Here is a 22,160-nt window from a genome sequence, read left to right on the forward strand (position 1 = left end):
GAAGTATCTTTGAAATGAACAGAATTAGGAAAAGGAGGGATGGAGGGATGGAGGGAGGGATTTCAGCTTTTGATTTGGCTAGGAAAAGTTACTGAATAAATATTTGAAAAGAAAAAGAGAAAGAAGAATAGAGAAATAGCCCTGAAGGATGATAAGATGTGTTCAGACAGGGACCTTGAATGTTTTTTTTTCTGATTTAAGCAGAAAGCAAGAAAGATTCCAGTCTACATGGTGAAAAAAAAGTATTGAAGATATATTTATATTATATTTTTTATACAAAACAGGTCAGAATTCTGAACGCAGCTTGACCAGTCAGATCAGAGTTTGTGGGTTTTGTTTTTTGACCAAAATTAACCACAGTGACTTAGAACCATGTTCAGGATGGTGATTGAATCTATTCACAAATCTCCGTAGCCTATATGATATGCAAAAAAACACAAAAAAAACATTTGCATGAAGAAAGCTCGTCACCTGAACAGCTTCTTCAACCTTATCTAATGATAACTAATGATATCTCTGACCACGACACCAGATTAGATTAGATTAGATGATGAAAAAAATCTGATTTGATGATTTAAGAAGTCAGTGCTCAGCTGCGTGAACAAAAAAGTTATACAGCTGACAAAAAGACAAACAATTTTGATTCAGACTTTTGAAGTTTGTCAAATTAAAGCTCCGCATGTCGCAAACTGACTGATAAATAGCCTCCTGTCTTTCCTCATCATGAATGCTCTCTTGTTTAAAAAGTGCACAGAAGAAAAAAACACACTGCAGTCACGTGAGATCGTCCTCAACCACTCGGACCAAGACGAAAACCTGAACACGCAACGCAGCAAGATTTTAAAATACAGCTAAACTTCAGTGTGGTGAGTGTGCACTTTCCTTTGTGTAATCATACACGGCTGTGACATGAACACGATCTGTTCCTCGCTCACACACGGAGGAGGACATAAACAAGAATCGTGCCAAAACCACACCAGTCACACGCCGGCTGCATGGGCACACAGCGCTGCCAAGAACGGCTGGTTTTTTTCCCTCTGCTGCTTCAGTGGAATTGGGCAGAACATCCAAACAGCACAGGACAAAAATATTTCCTTCTTCCTGGCTTTGTGCCACGGGGGCTGGGGCAACGAGTTCAGCACGGGACCTTTTACCTACATTCCCATGGACCGAACACTGAACGCTGCACACCGAGCCTGCCTTCTCACTGGCTCCCGTAAAAACCAGACGAGCCAATCACAAATCAGTTCCCCGTTGCCGTACAGAATGAGGAAGAAAAACAGCTGGAGACAAAAACAAGAAGGAAAGTCACATCATGTGCTGAGTAATTTTTAAAAAAATGAAATCAACACTTTGGTGTTGGCAAAGAGAAAGACACACACACACACACACACACACTCAGAACCATGAAGAAAACACGTACATTTTATTTAAACACTCCTGTGAGGGTTACATAGAGTGTAAACTTTTTTAAAGCATATCAGTTTAAAAATCGTGTTTCAGTCACCTCTACAATGTCATTATGATTAGTTATAATTCTTCAACACTGCATAATAATAATAATAATAATAATAATAATAGTAAATTTTATCTAAATACTACTTTTCATACATTTAAAAAGTGATTTACATTGTGAAGTAAAAAAACAGAAATAAAGAAATAAAATAGTTGGAAAAAAGTAAAATAGGCAAATAATAAAAACGCAATAATTAACAACACTGACAGAAAGAATAAAATATCAACAAAATGAAATATAAAAATTGAAAATAATAAAATGTGTGTTAATAAAAAATAAAAAATAGCCGATGTGTTTTTGTTTTTAGCCAAAAAAATAATGATAATAAACGCATTCCTGTGAGTTCAGTCTGAAACTTTATCACCCACAAAAACAAGACAAAGAAGAAAAGAGGCATTATAATGGAGGACTGAGAAATCCTAAACTTGAGCCTGAATTATGCATCAACCTTCTTCAGGAAGTGACTGCGTATCACACTTGCTGTGTCATATTTCATTATAGATGAATTATATATAAAAAAAATGAAAAAGAATCCAGCTCAGTGAAACAGAGGAGTAAAAAGACAGCAGACAAAAACAGTGTATGCAGTTGTTTTTTGTTTGTTTGTTTGTTTTTTGTTTGTTTGTTTGTCTTTCTTTTCGAGAGTTGTCATAGAGTTGAGGACAATATTTAGATGGAGGTTTAAAACACAGGCAAAGATCAGAACCAATAAACAGCGAGATGATATCTAGGAAATAGAAAAATAAGGAAGTAAGCCTTAGATAAAAACGAGGAACTGGGAAAACCAGGGACAGAACTTTGTTAAGGTCATCGACAGTAAAAGGAGTAAATATAAACACACCCAGGTACGAGACACAATGAGACACAGAGAGACTGATGACAAGGGACGAGGTGTAAAGAACGATAAGGGGGCGTGTCTTGGGCGGGGCTGGAGCGGGAGCAGTTACCTGGAGAACTGAAAACATAAATGTATATAAAAATAAACTGATTTTCTGTATTTAATACATCACACACAAGTAGCAGTTGGATTCAGTGTCAGTTGTTAATATAAATTCGTACTTATATTTATTTATCATGAGGTTAATCACTGTGGTATTTATCATGATGAGTAAATCCTGAGCTGAAAAAATTCACTGAATTGTGGTTCATTAGTGCGGAAATGTGTATTGGTTGACCACTGGATTCGTGGTGCATTGTGGGTAATCGTATAGAGCTCGATCCAGGGAATGATTATTGGTCTACTGAGGATTTGGACACAGTAAAGGGAAGAGTGAAAAAGCAGGAGGAAGAAAACTGAAAACACGAACGAGGAGCTTCAGCTGTAAACAGGATTCCACGGATTGTGTGCCAGAGAGCTGAAACTATCCACAGAAACCGCAGAATCCAGACGCTGTTGGATGTAATCACACAAAAACATGTTTATTACCATGTTTCTAATCACCGTAATCAGTATTTAGAGCACAGGAAGTAACCGCATCGTCTAACGAAGTACGAACAGACACTTCACAGAAACACGCCGTTAACAGTAAACACCTGCTCTAAACTATTCAGATAAACAAGTTAATCTGACTTCCTACGACTCGTGAACATAACCTCGTGAGGACGGCAGCGTTCTTTGCTTACGCATCATGCTCGTGTTCGGAAGAAAGAGTTTTAGACAAGAATTACACCACATCGCTGCTGAGTTCTGGACTGTGATTGGTCAGAAGAGAAGGTGTTGATTAGTTTTCTATAACAGCGGCTCTGACAGTAGCGCAGGTTTATATTAATTAACGCGCTCGTTCTAATACGTTATCGTTTCTATAGTAACGGCTCATTCACTGGGACTCGTACAGCGGAAGCTTCGCAGAAACGGATTTGTAAAACAAATCGTTGATACGGTGAAGTTTTCTTAAAGTAAGGAGACGTTTATGGAAGGAGTCTCCAGTGTCAGCGCTTTGTAACAGTCAGAAGTAAAGCTGTAACTTGAAGTTTTCCGCCATCTTCAGGACAGACGAGTTTGTTTTCTCTGTAACATGACAAGCTGCGTTTTTTTCATCTTATTAACTTCGAGAGAGAGAAAAAAGAGATGCTGGTGAGGGAACGACTGTTTATAGCTGCTATAACGTAAGTGACAACAGGAACTAACTCGTTTCACGGCCGTTACGATACTATAAACGATATACTGTAAATGTAACGTAACTATAAACATTACCTTTAAACTAAATTGTAAATTGCATTGTAATAAATTAAAAATTGTAATCGTTGAAATGATTTGCCGTGGTATAAGAGGAATAAAACACTAGGGGACGTGCTGTTATAGGAATATAATCAACTTCTGGGTGGTGACAGTGATTCCGCTTCATCACACCACCTCGTTGTTGATTATTTTCCTACAACAGCATGACATGAAGAGTTTTATTCCTTACTTAGTTGAAATTGAGGATCAGAGGAAACAATTCAGACCGGAACAGAGGAAGAGTCCATAACAGTAAGACTTAAAAGCTAACTAAAACTAGCTATTTATCAGGTCCTTCTGCTTTATAGTGGCCTTATAGCCCATCTGTTGCTGTGCACAAAGTATTGCCCCCCACCCCCCTTTTCCCTATCCATCAATGGAAAGGGGTCATCACAGGACCACCACAGAGCAAGAGGTGAAGCGAGGGCCTGGATATTTAGTGAGGGAAGCTACTAGAATATTTTTTAATGCTTAAATGACAGAATATGAGAATTTTTAGTCCCAGTAATATTAATATAAATTGATGTGCTCACATACAGATGAATTTGTGGTTTGTGTAAATTTTGCAATTGTGTAAATTCCTCTTTAAGACTGCTGACCCAGATTTGTTGTATACACATCCTCTCACTACAGCATGAATCACCGCAGAAATATCGCCGCACATCAATGTCCACTGTGCACATGTCATGTGTTCTCAGCATTCACTGTTATGTAATGCTTTACCCCTCGATGTGATGGTAACGTCACCGTCTATGTCAGGAAGATGTCTCAACCCTGTGCGGTCTTTTGTACGTGCTTGAAAACAATCGAGTCTCTGTTTCCACTTAACGTGTTTAGTGGATGTGCATGTGCATTTCAACCTTAAATATCAACCACAACAAGAAGAACACGTGCTTGAAGGACGACAAACCCTCGAACAAAAGCGCTTGGAAAAACAGGAGAAGAGGGGGGATGCTGCTCAGTTGCCATGACAACCACCGGTTTGGGCAAGCTGGTTCTAGTCCGGGGGGTTGGGGAGTGTTAGGAAAAGGAAAAGCATGGTTATGCAAGCGGAGAACACGGAGGGAATCTCAACAAAGAAATGGAGCGGGGAAAATTCCCTCAGCGCAAAGCTCATGGCCGTGGGAGACATTTCATTTCATGCTTTCGTTTTTGGTTTTAACGTGAGCGTGCTTCGTGAGCGTGCTTTGTTTTTAACGTGAGTGGGCAAATTGGAGAACATTAACACAGTATTTAACTCAATTTAATAATAACAACGTGGGGACTGAATGGCAACAACAATGAGCCACGTATCGTATCATACATACAACAATACGCCTTTTATTTACGTTAATTCAACACTGTCATCTTTCTTCATCATCTTTTCTTATCTGTCAGGGTTTTTTATGCGTCAGTCTTGTATGATATTTGTTGTAAGTAAGTAAAATATATTTATATAGCGCTATTTTCAACAGTTGTCACACAATGCTTCACAATATATAAAAAAAACAATAAAGCGATATGAACATAAACAAGACAGAGAATAATAACGCATTACACCATAACACACAGTCACAGAGCAAGATATAAAGACGTAAACCATTTAAAACATAAAAGATGAAGTTTTCTTAAAGTAAGGAGACGTCTATGTAAGGAGTCTCCAGTGTCAGTGCTTTGGAACAGACAGAGGTGAAGCTGTAACTTGAAGTTTTCCGACATCTTCGGGACAGAGGAGTTTACGCTTCTGTGCGGTTTCTCAGTAACATGACAAGCTGAGATAACATTTGTTGTGTTCGTGTTGCGTTTCTTTGTGTAGCGTCCTTGTAACGGTATGACGCAACTATTTAACTAATCATTAGGGGTCCAAGCATGAAGTTTTTTTTTTTTATTCCTGCTATGATTTTCATCTGAAACATTGCTATATGTAGTAATTGCAACATTTTGGAGTTATAGTCAAAATTTTATATAATTAGATAACTGTAAGGAGCAATGATTTTGCCTAATTCTTTCAAATAATTTGTATTTTCCACACACAAAAAAACGTTTAAAATCAGTATTGAGGCAAAAGTGGGGACTCTAAAAGTAAATAATTGTCAAAAAAAAAAGTTATGATGATTTATTCACTATAACATATAAATCGTTGGCTAATTTAGTGTCACTGTGACCAACGATAGCTGACGAAAAAATTATGGCGATTCTGATTAAACTCCCCGAGTGTGAGCGCTGCTCTGACACTCGTCTAAACGCCAACAATAGGAGGATGGTGTAGGATTACACAAAACTCATGGGACAGCAACAAATACTGTAGTGGCAAACAAAACATATGGGATTTAAAAGAATAGCGGTTTGATGAATTGGAGCAGTAGAGAGAACGTCTCTGTAATGTTTTATAGAGTATATAATGACAGGACAAAAAGAGACGTGGCATGAATAGAGGATGGATTACAGTTTCCAGGTGGGTCGCTAGCTAATTAGCCTGCAAATGCTCTGCTCATCGAGTTTATTTACTGTTATGACAACGTGAAACTATTTCATGCTTTCCAGTTGAGCTACAAACCGGCAGAGCGTTGTAATTTTCTTTAGTCGTAGATCTTAATTGTATAATCTCACATGCTGAAAATGTTATCACACACTCTGTCGTAGAATTCTGCCAAGATTTGATTGAGATCATCTCGTACATCGTGACAAGTAATAATCATAAAAGACAGCTGGAATCACACAGTGTCAAAGTGTAAAACTGGCTTAATTGTGACAGATCTGGCTTCTTATACATGTGTTGGTGGCCAGATAATCTGATAATGGATAGCTCTGGGGTGGGAAGTACAGGGATTTTGGCATTTTGTAATAGTCTGTAGATAGATCAGCTGTAATGGTAAATACAAATGGGAATGTTGGCTAAGTAGTGCTTGGGCCCCAAAAATCACTGCTTGCAACTCAATAGTAGGCATCAGCGCTGTTGCTCGTTCAATTCTCGGGGAAAACATTCCGACAGATATCCGAAAGGGGATTTGAGGTCAATAGTAAGAATATTTAATAATTCCAAGCTGGTGGAAGTCGTAGTAGCATTAGTGGTTTTGATAGTATTATAGTAACTATAAGTTTTAATAGTATTATTATAAAAACATCAACCCCAACAAAGACGTTTTGACTCATCATTCATTTCTGCAGGACATTTAGCAAAGAATCCACTATGTAGACACAGCTGGGAGAAAAACAAACCCCCCCCACACACACACACACACACACACACACACACACACACACAACATCAGCACAGATGATTGGAACCGGTAAGGAACGCTAAGCAGAAATCACACCGAGCTTCCTGAGTGGCAGAGAACAGAAGACCAATGTTGTCTGTAATCCTTTTTAATAGGAAAAAAAAGCAGCATGAAATTGGTTCCAGACTAGCACAGAGCTGTGAAGTGTTCCCACTTACGGATTGAGCGTAGAAAAGAGCAGTGTGTTTTGGTGAATTTTAATTTGATTTGAGAACACAGCCTCTCTTCTAACAATAAAACTAGGACAGTATGTTTTAAAAGTGGTCTTATGTGTCACAAGGTGTGTGCATGAGCAGGATTAACACATTCCCTCTCTGTACACTTCAGGCTTTTTCAATGTGGTTTTTTTTTTGTTTTTTTGTTTTTCCAAGCTTTTTCTGCGCTTTCCCACTTCATAAATTACAATCAAGAGAGGAACAAACAACACCGGGTTCCGTTCTGATTGAGTCTGGATGAATTTCAAGCACAAGACTAGGATTGTGGGTGAAGTCCTGTCTCTTGCGTGACTGCACTGCTAACAGGAGTCGTACCTGCGCGCGTGCTTCGTAATTTACTAATTGGATACGGATGAGAAATTTAAAGCTAATGTTCCGGGCAAAACACATCCAGAATGTTCCCCATTACACCAAATATTGTCGATGGTCCATTACTGGTTAGCTACATTAGCTTTAAAATCCAGTGCAGAACTAAAGAAGTTAACTTCAGACACCATCCCTGGATGGCTTTTTCCTACACAAAGTACACAAACTACAAAGGAAGGTTGCGTACATTTCTTTCTTTCTTTCTTTCTTTCTTTGCTGAACTGTCAGACACAATACACAAACATTGAATTATCACAGAGACATCAAAATATCAATATTACTATTACGACTGACTGTAAAGTGCAAAATTCGCAGACGTCCTCATTTTTTCAGCCCTATTTGGATGGGATTAGATTTACATAATTCACTGCATATATACATCTGTTGCATGTGTTCATCTGTGATTTCATTTCTATCCAGACCCAATTATCTGGACCATCTCTGCAAATAATTGTATTTGTGTGTATTTGATCGACACGAATCAACACGAATCAATGTCAGTGATTTACAGGCAGGAAAAAGCTTTTTGACCGCTCGCTGTTACTCTGTATATTTAGTGAGCTAGTGGACATTTCTACTTCCTGAATCAGGAAATGATAAATGTCTTGGAGGAGACTCTCAACAACTTACATGATATAACCAAAAGTACTGCATGTGCACCTTCGATGTGATTAGCTGCTAGTCAGGGAGCTTCAGATGTCCAATCCATGGGATTTATTTATACAATTGTGTAGAAAACTTTCTGGTAACGGTTTGAGGGAAGAAGCACATACGTAAGCACATATAATGGTTAGGGGTGCACATACTTTTGGCCGTATAGTGTATTTGGTGTGGGTCGTGTAACTTCTTGGATACATGGATTCATATCCATACTGCCTACACTGGGAGAACATTAGCAGGAGAAAGAATAAAAAATAAACTTCACACTAAATTTAGTGTGAATCGTGTTTATGTACTTGGCAGAGTTTATCATTAGAGGAACTTTTATCTCGCTTTTCTAATCATTTTTATTTTCTTAAAACTGTTGCTATGATTTTGCAAAACACTGAATTCCTGTTCAAACTGTTGACTTTTTTTTTTTCAAATACATGATACGTTTAAATGTTCATGTTAAGATCACATGACCATGTTAGACCCAATTATCCAGGATTGTAGACAAAACAACCTCTACAAACTCGTCTCTCCAGCGTTTATTTAACCGTCGTCTGGAAGAGAGACTTTTATCTTGTAAAAAAGTTATTACAGATGTCTTGCTGAGAGAGTAATCCCATCCCAAAAGGGCTACAGATATTTATATAATGTCTGGTCTTTTACTGTGTCAATAGAAAAGAGCACATTTTAGATTTTTTGTCCAAAAAAACCCCAACAATTACGTGTGTGTTGTGTTCGTGCTGTTAGAGAAAGTAAGATACGAAGTAATAGAGAACTTTTTAGATTAAAAAAAAAATATAATGGAGGCTGTTTTGGTTTTATGTTAAAGAGAAGCAAGTGACAGCTAAAGTCTTCAGAAGAACTGTGGAAGTTCTCCTAGATAAAAAAAAAGAACCTCTTCTCCTGGAAAAAGCCTCTCTCTCAGAACTAATGCCATTTTAAAAGTTTTAAATGGCATTGTTTGAATTTATTATAGCTTGTTGCTCTTTATAGCCCATTTTTATCCATAGAAAAAGCACTATTATTTACGAGAATCTCTGTTTTACAGAATTTCTTTACGATTTTTTTGCACATTACTGTAACTTGATTCATTCACAGCCAGTTTTTCCTGTATCTCTGTATCTCTGTAGCTTCCCCAGTTCTTCTAAAGATGGTAGCTCTCACATGCTTCTGTTATTGCAGGTAAAACCTTAAAGGAGGCTTTTCTGGTTTTACTTGAAGAAAAAATTTTTAAAAGTGAGAGCCAAAATTCTCTGAGATGCAGGAAAAACTTTTAAACTCTCTCTGAGAGAAGTTTGATAAATTAGGCATTGTTATAGTTTATTAAAGGTTAATGCTCATCCTTGTCATTTTTTTATTGTTGTTGTTGTTGTTGCTTTACAGAATTTCTTTCCGTATATTTATTCATTCACAGCATGGTGAAGCCTAAAGACGCAGAACATAGCTCCGCCCACATCTCAGTGTTTCAGGATCATGGACAATCCCTGTGGGTTTTTTTTCTTTCCTTCTTTTTCTGTCATCTGAAAGGAGTTTCCCTAACCAGCAGGTTCAGCCAGTCTTCGGATAATCATCCTATTCTTTTAAAGGATTGTTCCAATCCCATCAAGACTAAAGGTCTCTTCCTGTTGTTGTTTGTCTGTCTCTTTCTCTGCTCCTGTCTGGTCGTTAGCGTTGTATACGACTAGCCGGAGTGAACTTGTTCACTTTTATGAGTCCACAAGGACATTTTATACGACACACTCAGGCCTCATGGGATTGGAATTGTTTTGAAGAGTGTGAACAAGCAGAGACGACTCTTGGAGGCCTTTTACATATTATCATGCTGTTTGGCATCCAGTGTTTACTTCTTCTGTTCTGCACAGAAGAACATCCAGCTTAACATGGTGCAATAAATCTTCTGTCAAACCATGTAAAGTTTTTATGGAGCTGTCCCAAGAATGAACTTCACCTGAATAATAACGATTGATGAATGAGACAGAGGGGGTGCCAATACTTTTCACAGCACAACAGATGAACTACGATGAGTAACATACACCTGTGTGTTAGGAAGACGTGGTAAACCTGTAGATACAAGGTACATGGACATGGTACAAGGTACATTAAAGTTTGTACATGACATTTTTCCATTAAAAAAAAAAACATTAAATAGAATTGAATTAAATGGAGTTGAACTGAAACTGTTGTTATGACAGCGAGAGAGTGTTGTTTTTGCGCAATGAAGTCCAGCTGATGAGTCTGATGATTTAGCAAATAGGTAAGCAGGACAAAAAAAACCCGGTCTAAGCACATTTTCTCCAAGACGAAACGCTTGAGTTGAGAGAAGTGGTTAAAAATGTGCTGGCTGTGGCTGATTAGGACACACTGAGAGCACGCAACACTGAGACATGCGCAGAGTCCTCGCTGTGACTGAGGAATAAAACTAGTCTGTGACCACGCCCACTTCATGAATATTCAAACAGGGAGGTGTGGTTTGTGTGCCAGGAGTACAGATCGTCCTGTTCTGAGATAGAGGGCTGAATTACAGGCCTGAGTTTGAGCTAAACGTTTATCAAAGAAGAGCTGAAGCTGGTCTGAAGCAGCAGAAAGTAAACAATTAAAAAAAATTTAACACTCTGTTACATTAAAGCTAGTAACGTTAAAAGTATGTCATACTAGCATATGAAGTTAATGATTCTTCAAATAACGCCAAACAACACACGGATTGGATAACATCAACATCAATATGGATTGTTTGCGGAAAATATCTTTAGACAACCAACCAATCATCATTTGCTTGTTACTAGTTACTTTAAAGGAAAATTCATACAAAATCAAACAAAGTCAACTTTTAATTTGATTTTATTTTAATTAAGTACGAAGACACAAATGTTAAATGTTAACCTTTGTAAATTTCTATGCAAAAAAAGTTTTGCAAATTTGTAATAACACCACGCTTTCAGTTACAGTTGTTGACTTTTTGCACACATTTTATTTTTAATCAAATATAATTGTAACTCTGTCCTCGCAATCTTTATGTTAGTTTGACACAGCACGCTGAACTCCATATTATTCTCTACCTCTAACACATTGATTTCGATACAAAAAAATTCAACCTATTTGCGTAAGAAATGTGTCACATAACCAGTTTAATGTAGCAAGCTAATGTTTGCAAAGAAATGTAGTGTAGAAACATAACAAGTTAATGATTCATCAAATAAAACACATGCTAAACACATGCACAGGCTAATTCCTTATTCCTTTGAAAACTGACACTAAAAAATTTCTCTTTTTTTGCAGAAAAATGCGTCAGTTTTCTCTTTCAGCCTGACTGTTTGAGAAAATGTCTACAAACAAACAACCAATCTGTGTCTTTGCGCAAAAATCGCATGCTAAATCAGAAGAACGAGGTCTGCGAGGTTGCGTTTAATCGATTTTATGCTAATTAAGTACAAAAAAGACTCAAATGTTAACCTTCAGCCTTCATAACTTTTTATGCAAATTGTTACAGATTTGCGAATGCTGATTTGACGTTAAAATTATTTGCTGTTTTCTTTCAAATACTTTTATATCTATGTTTAAGTGAGGATACTTATTAACTTTTACTGGAGTATAATTGTACCTCTGTACATGTAATTTTTTTTTTTCTTTTTTTTTCCAACACCACAAACCCCATATCATTTTCCTGGACTTTTCCATCACTGATAGTGTACAGGAGAGCAAAAGAACATCATGTTCTTCTTTTCGTCTGTGAAAAAAACAAAACCTCACCATGTACATAATACACGCTGTGGTAATTTCTCAAGGAGCAAACACAATTCACCTTTTTAATTTTATCTCAAACTAAATCAGTGTTTGAACACCAGCTCTGATATCGTTAATGAGCTTAGCGAGCATTTACATTCTGCTCCTTCTTACTGCACAAAGCAGGGTTATGTTTTTATCTTTTTTTTTTTTTTTGCAGAAATGTTGCTTATTAACAGAGTAGGGACAGAATGTGACAAAAAAAAAGTCCTAATCAGAGCACTTTGACTCTGCATGGCTTTATTGCGTTTATATAAAAATATTTACATTATATTCAGTTCATGAATTCACACACTCATTCACCTCTAACCTTCTGATGTGATTGAAATAAAGAGAAATGATAAACATGCATGGAGGATTGCACAATAAATGAATATTAAATATTAAAAAACAGTGAGATTTTGCCTTGTTCTTTTTTAGCTAGATAAAAATACAGTGTGTATATGTACTAAATAATGACCTGAGTACAGCGTTTCCATAAATAAAAACCTATAAATCATCCCATATTTGCTTTTGAATGACAGTAAACATTAACGCTGTCTTGTTTTAACTAAATAAAGTTTTTTAATTAAAGGAGCAGTGAGTAATCTTTACTTTAATGCTTAGTGAAAAATAAAAAGTAATGTTTGGAGCCCCCTGCTGTCTACGAGCTTAATTACAACTGCAGTGAAAACACCAAGCCTCTCCCTTTCCCCGCTTTGACTCCTCCCCTTTTTGTGAAAACTATGTTCAATTAAATCTCTTAACTCAAAATTTCCGACCTCCAACCAGGAACACAAAAAGAAAACGCCCCCTCAGCATGGAATTCCTACTCCAACACACGTGACATCATATCAACATGGCTGCTCACACTGTCAACAAAAAGTGAAGCATAAAAGAGATAGATTATCGCCGTATTTGCTTTAGATTAATCAACACACGCAAATGAAATAGTTTGACCAATCAGTCTGGTGTTTTAAAACTGTAAATACGTCATGAACATTAACGTTATCACTCCTAATTTTATCACTAACATTAGCTAGCTAGCATGTTGCTAGTTCATGAGCTTTCGTGACAAGCTTTTGTGCAGAGGTCAAAAAATTCTGATGTCATTAATATACATTATATAATCTACAACATCGCTAATATGCATAAATATGCATTGTGGGTTGCCTTTTAAGGAATAGGGGGCGGGGCTAAATGTAAAACGAAGGTTGAAATGAAGACACTCGCCACAGCAACATGGCAACATGATGACCAAATGTGTAGTAACAGTTCTAAACATTTATAAATTTTTAGTATTTTTGAATTGGTGGTGAAAGCTGCGTTTATAACTTCAAGAGAGAGAAAAAAGAGAAGTTGGTTTATGTTTATAGCTGCTATAACTGTTTATAGCTGCTATAACGTAAGTGACAACAGGAACTAACTTGTTTCGTGAACATTAAAAGTAACTGGAAATGGATAAAAAGTATGATATGTTGTTCTGTAATGAATAAACAATTGTAATTGCTGTGGAATTAATCACTCGGGGACGTGTTGTTATAGGGGCGGGAACCAGGGGCGGGAACCAGGGGCGGCACCGCTACTCCGAAAGTGGCAAAAGTTGATGCTTTTAATGATATTTAATCATATTTGAACTATCTGTCATTTTTCTATAAAACCATAAAGACTAACTATGTATATATATATACAGGTTCTGATTATAATACAGTAACGGGGCACAACACACCTTTTAATGAGCGTCAGAGTAGTTTGTTTCAACTCCACACACTTTTACATTTTACACCTCAGGCAGCGAATATCAGTAAAAAATTAGTTCACAAAGTTACAGAGCACTAATTTTGCAATACGATTTAAAAATCGAAGGCGTGTTCACGGTCCGCAGTCGGCTGTGTGTCTCTGCACTAACGGTCTGTTTCACTAAAGGGTTTTCCTGCACACTTTACTTACTTTATTTGAAGAACGTGATGTGATTTGAGGAATGTTCCTGTAATTGATTCAGAATACAGAATATGTGCGTATGTCATTTAAAATATTGAAACGTTAACGATACTGATTCAACACGCGATTACGAAGCGCCAGTGAGCGCCAGAGCGCGGTTAACCCTTTATCGCTCACAGGAGATCCACTTTAGGAGAAATGTCCCGCCACAGCTTTGTGCTATCGTGACGCCGTAGAGTTCTGAAGTCCGTCTGACGTCAGACAATGTACACATTGTTAAAACTGAGACTCTATCTGAGGCTTTAAAAGTTGACACTGAGTCTCACTGCAGGTTCTGTATTGTGTGTGTGGATCTATTCTCCTGTGTGATGCTCCTGTGGCTCACATCACGTATGTATCTGTGTGCAGTAAAGATGCCGAGGCGGTCGCCTGGTTACGCACCGCACGACTCCGTATGGAAGAAATGTCATGTCTTTACCCTTGAGGAATGAGAGCATCAGCACGGTTGCCGTGATACGTCGAGATATCTCGCCGAAATGATACAGGAACAGTTACATAAGGTGTTCCTGATAACGGCAGGAGGTCAGCAGAGAGCCAGCTGATTACTGACTCACGTATAGCTGGACAGAGTTAAAGGACGTCGTTCTGACATACAAATCCAGCCGTGGTGTTAAAAATGTTTAACCATTTTCCGTTAATTTCCTATAATGAGAAAGGTGCTGTAGATATTTGGTGTAGTTATGATCCAGATCATGTGTCACTAAATTTTCATATTTCACATTTGAAATATACGCTTGAGTTCTCATGCAGTCTCGGCATCGAACTAAATCATCATAATAATATTTCACTTCTACGTCCAGCGTGAGCGCTAATTCAAGCGCAAGCAGCATAAAACGTTTCTGTATTTTCATATACGGATGTTTAAAAAAAGTGCATCGTGGCTTAGAGGTTAGCACGTTTGCCCTGCACCTCCAGGGTTGGGGGTTCAATTCCTGCCTCTACCCTGTGTGTGTGTGTGTGTGTGTGTGTGTGTGTGTGTGTGTGTGGGTGGAGCTTGCATGTTCTCCCTGTGCTTTGGGGGTTTCCTCTGGGTACTCTGGTTTCCTCCCCCAGTCCAAAGACATGAGTTGTAGGCTGACTGGCATCTCTAAATTGTCCAGAGTGTGTGTGAGATGGGGTTTGCAGCTTGTCCTGTGTAGGATGAGTGGTGCAGAAAATGGATGGATATAAAAAAAAAACTAACTATAGTTTTTTCCCTGTGTTCTGAATTCCCTTCCATACACCTCTCTGAAAATAAAGTTCCTTCAGACAAACACCCTCAGACGTAGAGAAACTCCTTCTTCACTTTGTTTTATTATTACACCCTCGTGTGGAGGAGACAGAAGACTGCTCTGGTGTGGATGGAGATAGTTTTCTAACTACATTTTCAAAACTATCTGTAATTAACTTAGTGAGTGAGTGAGAGAGAGATAAACTATCAGATCAGTTAAAATTATCCAAAATGTCTAGATCTTACCAATGAGACCAAATACTGATCCCTCATTTTGTGCCTAATAATGTTAGACTTACTGACTTACATTTCTTCCTTATGTTAAGATTTTATGCTCAATCAATCAATAAGATGCAAGCAGCGATTCCAGGGGCCAAGCACCGAGCCCGAGTCATGTACATACCTAAGTGGTAGAGAAAGAAGATGAACTTATAACACGCGTAATAATTAGTCCAGTGAAAACAAAAGATAATAATGGAAAGTTTGAAAACATGGCAGGTTGAAAAAAAGGGGGGGGGGGGGGGGTTTACACCAACTATGCAAAACATTTTCACAATAATAAATTATTATACAGCCATTTTGGTTAGCTAATGTCTATACTATACATATAAACCAACACAACAAAGTTGAAGGAAAGTGCTGTTGTAATTCCTAATAAGCCCTAAAAATCCAGCAAATACTTTGGTAAGCATACATTTTGATAAATACTCGACATACAAAATTCATGAAATTGTACATTTCACTTCTCTCCACTGGCTACTTTCAATATAACAGCACAAATTCTGTTCTGTTCTGTGTCTGTCTTTGAGCAGATCTGAAGACATACAGTCTTTAATCAACTGCATGGTCAGCCATTTCAACGAAAATAAGCATAGTCCTATAAAATGTTATTACATATTACACAGTAAATATCAAATTTTCTTTGGCAAATTTGAACAAAGAGGATAAAATGTCCAAAAAGCAGAAAAATGAAAACAACCATGAAACCTACTGAGGTGCTGCAAGCCATCGGTGCTTGGCCCCCTGATCAGCAGGAAAAGATAATACAGTGTCAAAACTGAATTCTGCCAACACCAGAGTGCTTGTGTAGTTGTGTAGTAATTTAATGATCTATCAAAATCTGGACACTTACCAAAAGGAAGTAAAATCAGACTGTAATAAATTTCAGCTAGACTTTCAGACTGCATGGGTGTGGAGCTGCATCCAGGAGCCTGACTCATTTTTTTCTTCTTTAGTAACTTAAAAACAAACTCCAATGCTCTTGATAACTTGCTAGCTAGCTAATTATAATGTGGAGTTTAAAAAATATCTAACATGAGCAAGACGGTAAGAATAATTTCCACTCTGAGGGAAAATCAGAGCTTCTTGTCATCCTTGCCTGTTCCTCAATCAACCCCAACCTCAGCGTACAGCTAGGCTCAACCACACTCAAGCCACCAGGACAGACAGAAACCTTGGGGTGACTTTCAATGACCACTTGAACTTTACAGACCACATTTCAACAACTGCTCGGTCCTGAAGGTTCATTCTGTATAACATCAGACCCTATCTCACTGATCATGCCACACAGCTACTAGTCCAGGCTCTTGTTATCTCAAAACTGGACTACTGCAACGCACTACTCCCGGCCTCCCAGCCAGCTCCATCAAACCCCTTCAGATGATTCAGAACACAGCAGCATGCCTTGTTTTCAACAAAAGGACCCACATCACACTCCTCTTCGTCTCCCTCCACTGGCTTCCTGTAGCCGCCCGCACCAAATTCAAGGCCTTGATGCTCACGTACAAGACCTTGTCTGGAACAGCACCCCCTACATCAATGCTCTCCTTGATTAACGAGCGACGCCTGGTACTGTAGCACCTACTCAGCTAGGCACGAGGTCCCTTTCCAGAACCTTCAAACCGACTGTCCCTCAGTGGTGGAATGAACTCAATCCTTCAGCAGAATCCGTCACTATCTTCACAAACGGCTAAAGACACATGTCCTCTGTGAACATGTAACTAACCCCTAACTGGTCCCAATTCAAAAATAAATAAATCTGCACTTATACCTCTACTCTGCACTTTACTCCTCTGGCACTCAATTAATAATCTTATATGGTAGCATTACTTATATTGTTCTCTGCTTGATGTATCGCGTTGCTTCTATTTCCTCATTTGTAAGTCGCTTTGGATAAAAGCGTACTCTGCTAAATGAATAAATGTAAATGTGAATGTGAGGGGCGTGGCTATGTTGTTAGCGTACTGTATTTTCCATCGAGTCACATCAAATTTATCAGCTGTTATTTATTTTCCATTGTGTTTCCATTGTTTCCTTTAACTGGCACTTCAGTGCAAACTACTGCTGTAGTATAGTTTTTTTGTCCTGTTAGGGTTGTGTATCATTTTCCTTACACTTCTGGTCTTAGTCCATAGACCGTTATTTGATAACTGACACTCTCCTAGGATAAATATTCAAATAGTTAGGTAGGACTACTTTAACTTCCTGTATGCAGATTGACAGAAAGGTCTCCGTAGATCAGGTCACTTCACGCTGACATTCTCACTCTGCTGAAATCTCGGTGATGACGTGAAGCTTCCCGGCAGCTGACAGCGAGCCGGTGTTACGTTTATGACAGACAGTAAAGCAGATAGGCGTTACTGAAACTGCAGTCGTAAAAAGCGTCCAGTTGAGTCTTACATGCTCAAAAATGAAAGGATGAGTTCTTGGGGGGAAAAAAAAAGAAAATGTACATGAAGTTCCCAAACATAGCTGTTCAGCTGATATGCTTGCTTCTTTAGCTATGCGCTATGAGCTACGAGGCTAATGTAGCGGCTATGTTTCATCGTGCGTAGCTAGTGTAGCTAGCATTCACGCAATAAGTGATACTTTGAGCTCAGCAACTCAGGGATTGTTTACTTTTTAAAGAAGAAATCACTGGTTGAAAAAAATAATAGCACCAAGTCTCTTCCTGTAATCTCAAACAAAATTCAACATGCAGAACATTTTTAACTGCTTCATATTCTTTGTGTGTGTGTGTGTGTGTGTGTGTGTCTGTGCATGTAAACATTCCTCTGCATTTCAGACCACAGGATTTCTGTATGTTTCAAATCCAGAGACTAAGATGTTCATGGAAAACCATGGATCTTGTGTCTCTTTAATCATTTCTCTGTTGATTTGGAAGTATGTTTGGAACGTCGTCTTGTTGAAAGCCATTTCTACGGTCAAGCCGTAACCTCATGGCAGAGGTAAACAGGTTCAGGACTGAAATATCCTGATACATAGCAGAATTCATCACTTTTGCTCTTTTTTCATGCAAGGATTTTTATCATCTGATATTTTTTCTTTAAAAAAAATCTTTTTAAATGAAGCACTGAAATCAAAAAGCATTCCCACAAAAATCACTTACACTGCAAATGTAATAATGTATAAAGTTTAAATATAATAAAAATTCAATCATCTTTATGTAAACATTTACAGTTCCGAAAAATCTTTTCCAAACCTAATTCGAATCTTTTCTATTTGATATAAGATCGGATTGAATGTATCTGATCCACCATATTTTGCAGGAATCGTGCCGATACTGATCCCGGGTATCGGATCAGTGCTGTCTCTAAAAATAACCCTCATGTGTACATTCCTGGGCAAAAAAAAAAAAATGGTCCAAGCCCAAAATGGCAAAATATGAAGCTTTTAATGGTCTTAATAACAAATCATTGGTGAGGAAATGAGCAGGAATGAAGCAGATGCGCTCCTGAGAGCTCCTGAGCCTCCACTCGCTGGTTTCCTTCTGCTGTTGGGGGAAAAGCTAGAAACAGGGAAATTCACTTCTCTAGTCTTCTTGTACACAAAAGTAAAAATCATGATAATGATGAAAATGTTTGATGTAAAATTCTAACTCACGCATGTCTGGGTGTACAAAATTTTCCAAAAAATATCTTTTTCTTTTTAAAAAAGATTAGTGATTATTAAGTTATCTGCCGCACCTGATGCAGCTCATCAAGGGTCTGATAACAAGCTCAGGGATGAACCAGGATTTACAGAGAGCGAGAGATCTACAGTATTTGTTTAATTCTTGCCCAAAGATTTGTTGTTAAGACCATTAAAAGCTTAATATTGTGCTATTTTGAGCTTGGCCCATTTGTTTGCCCAGGAGTGTACAAAGGATAAGCTGTAGGTTTGAGAATTTTTTGCATTTAACCCAAAGACCTGCAATTTGTTTTTGTTCCTGAAATAAAAGGATTGGGCATCAAATAAAGGACAAAAGAATTCTCTCACAGTGAAGTTCATCTGCTGCCCTGATCAAATCCCGACAAATCCCGTATTTTCCTTCAGACAGACTGGATGGATTTAGATCCTGATCTTAATGAGACGCAAACACCCGGGTGAAAGTGGAGACAGTGGAAGATTGCAGCATCAGTGGGTTTAATCCTGAGCATCTGATTAAAGTGTAGTGATGCACACAGATTCCCAGAGTCTTCACCTCTACCCAGGCCATCTTTTCTAACTTTACAGACTACGTCATTAACATTTAATGAAAATCTCTGGTTTATCATCTTTTTTTAAAATGATGAACACTGTAAACAACTCTGATGGAAAATCAAAGTATCTTCCTGGGAGTTTTTTTTTTAATCAACATCTTTATCACTTTTATTTCACCTTGTTACTCTCAGCTCAAAATGACTGGAACATCTTCTCTGGAATATAAAATATTACATCTAATTTATTATAACTTTAAATCATTTTCTATAGTTTTAGATATTTTCTTTGTTTTAAAAAAGTAATATTATTTTTCATGTTCATCAGAGAAATTGTGCTAGATGAATAAAGTCTCTCATTAAATCATTTTTAAGACCTGAAATCAAACCTTTTTTAAAAAAATCTTATTGAGTATTCATCACTTAAATGAAAAAAATGACTGAATAAACATTAAATTATGGTTGTCATGGTAACGTCAGAGATTTTTGGCTGCTGTTAAGTTAGTGATATGATTAAAATGATGAGATTAACGTGAGGGTTTTACGTCTATAATCACTGGTACAGTTTAAACGATGTCCTAACCAGCACTTCATATTTTTCTGCGTTAGCTGTAAAGGCGTGAGTGGTTGAGGCCCAGAAAAAAATCTGCACAGTCATCCTGCCATCTGTTTCTCTATATGATCCTGGTGTGTAATTGTTAACAGACTTTCTAAGAAATTTCTAGGACACGTTTTCCAAGTACACTGCAGAGCGGATCAATGCTGCAAATTTGCAGATGGAGGTGAACAGATTTAGCTTTTTTGAATCAGAAATGAATCGTTAGATTAATCTGACTTGAATCAAGAATGAATCATGTGATAAATCTGAAGCGAATCAGGGAGTGAATCATGGGATTAATCTGATGTGAATCAGGGAATGAATCAGGAATGAATCATAGGATTAATCTGTAGTGAATCAGGAAGGAATCGAGGGATAATCTGAAATGAATCAGGGAATGAATGAGAAATGAATCATGGGATTAATCTGTAGTGAATCAGTGAGTGAATTGTGGGATTAATCTGCAGTGAATCATAGAATGAATCATGGGATTAATCTGAAGTGAATCAGGGAATGAATCGTGGGATTAATCTGAAGTGAATCAGGGAATGAATCGTGGGATTAATCTGAAGTGAATCAGGGAATGAATCGTGGGATTAATCTGATGTGAATCAGGGAGTGAATCAGGAAGGAATCATGGGATTAATCTGTAGTGAATCAGGAATGAATCGTGGGATTAATCTGAAGTGAATCAGGGAGCGAATGAGGAATGAATCATGGGATTAATCTGATGTGAATCAGGGAATGAATCAGGAATGAATCATAGGATTAATCTGTAGTGAATCAGGAAGGAATCGTGGGATAATCTGAAGTGAATCAGGGAGTGAATGAGAAATGAATCATGAGACTAATCAGAAGTGAATCAGGGAATGAATCAGGAATGAATCATGGGATTAATCTGTAGTGAATCAGTGAGTGAATTGTGGGATTAATCTGAAGTGAATCAGAGAATGAATCGTGGGATTAATCTGAAGTGAATCAGGGAATGAATCGTGGGATTAATCTGAAGTGAATCGGGGAATGAATCGTGGGATTAATCTGAAGTGAATTAGGGAGTGAATCATGGGATTAATCTGAAGTGAATCAGGGAATGAATCAGGAATGAATCATGGGATTAATCTGTAGTGAATCAGTGAGTGAATTGTGGGATTAATCTGAAGTGAATCAGGAATGAATCATAGGATTAATCTGAAGTGAATCAGGGAATGATTCAGGAATGAATCATAGGATTAATCTGAAGTGAATCAGGGCGTGAATCAGGGCGTGAATCAGGAATGAATCATGTGTTTAATCAGAAGTGAATCAGGGAGTGAATCGGGAGTCATTTTTGTTTTTTCTTACATTCCTGATTCTTCTAAGATTTTTTGCTAAGTGAAACAACGCCTAAAAAAAATGAAAATATAAATCATAACCCATTTCCTTTATTAATGTAACGATTATTTTAGCCTCACGTGAACGTGCATGGAGTATGTAGCAGTGTAGTTTCATTTACGTCATCATCATCACAGTGCGTTTTTTTAAACAATCGTTCAGACGTCATTTTAATCCAGAAAAGACATCAAAGCTGACGTCAGGACTGAGGAGAGGTTAAAGATTATTTAATAACTCAAAGAGGACCGACTCTAATCTCTCTCCCAGCTGTTTGCCTGAAGGCGGCTGAGGAGAAAGCTGAGATAACCCACACCGAAAGCTGCTTGTGAAAGACATACAGAGATTAGACCACATTAGTGTTGCATGAAATAACAATCAGCAGTGCTGAGTGCAGCAAATTACACAAGATAGCACAAGGTAGGTGATTACACCTTTCAAATACGCTCTTAAAAAAAAAAAAAAAAAAGGTCAGTCGTCACCTGGATGTGGACTCAGCAAGGTGCTTCAGCGGACTGAACCGAGTTTCTGAAAAAATACT

The 22,160-nt window shown here is 37.8% G+C and overlaps 1 protein-coding gene across 3 annotated transcripts in view; it reads right to left on the minus strand.

Annotated features, from left to right (window-relative positions):
• Positions 1-22,160, minus strand: part of LOC128317139 (myb-like protein I) — a 53,932-nt gene that overhangs the window by 31,056 nt on the left and 716 nt on the right. The gene's annotated exons all lie outside the window — the stretch shown is intronic.

This window comes from Pangasianodon hypophthalmus, chromosome 21 (assembly GCF_027358585.1).
Source record: "Pangasianodon hypophthalmus isolate fPanHyp1 chromosome 21, fPanHyp1.pri, whole genome shotgun sequence".
In the NCBI taxonomy this organism is placed as follows: Eukaryota; Metazoa; Chordata; class Actinopteri; order Siluriformes; family Pangasiidae; genus Pangasianodon; species Pangasianodon hypophthalmus.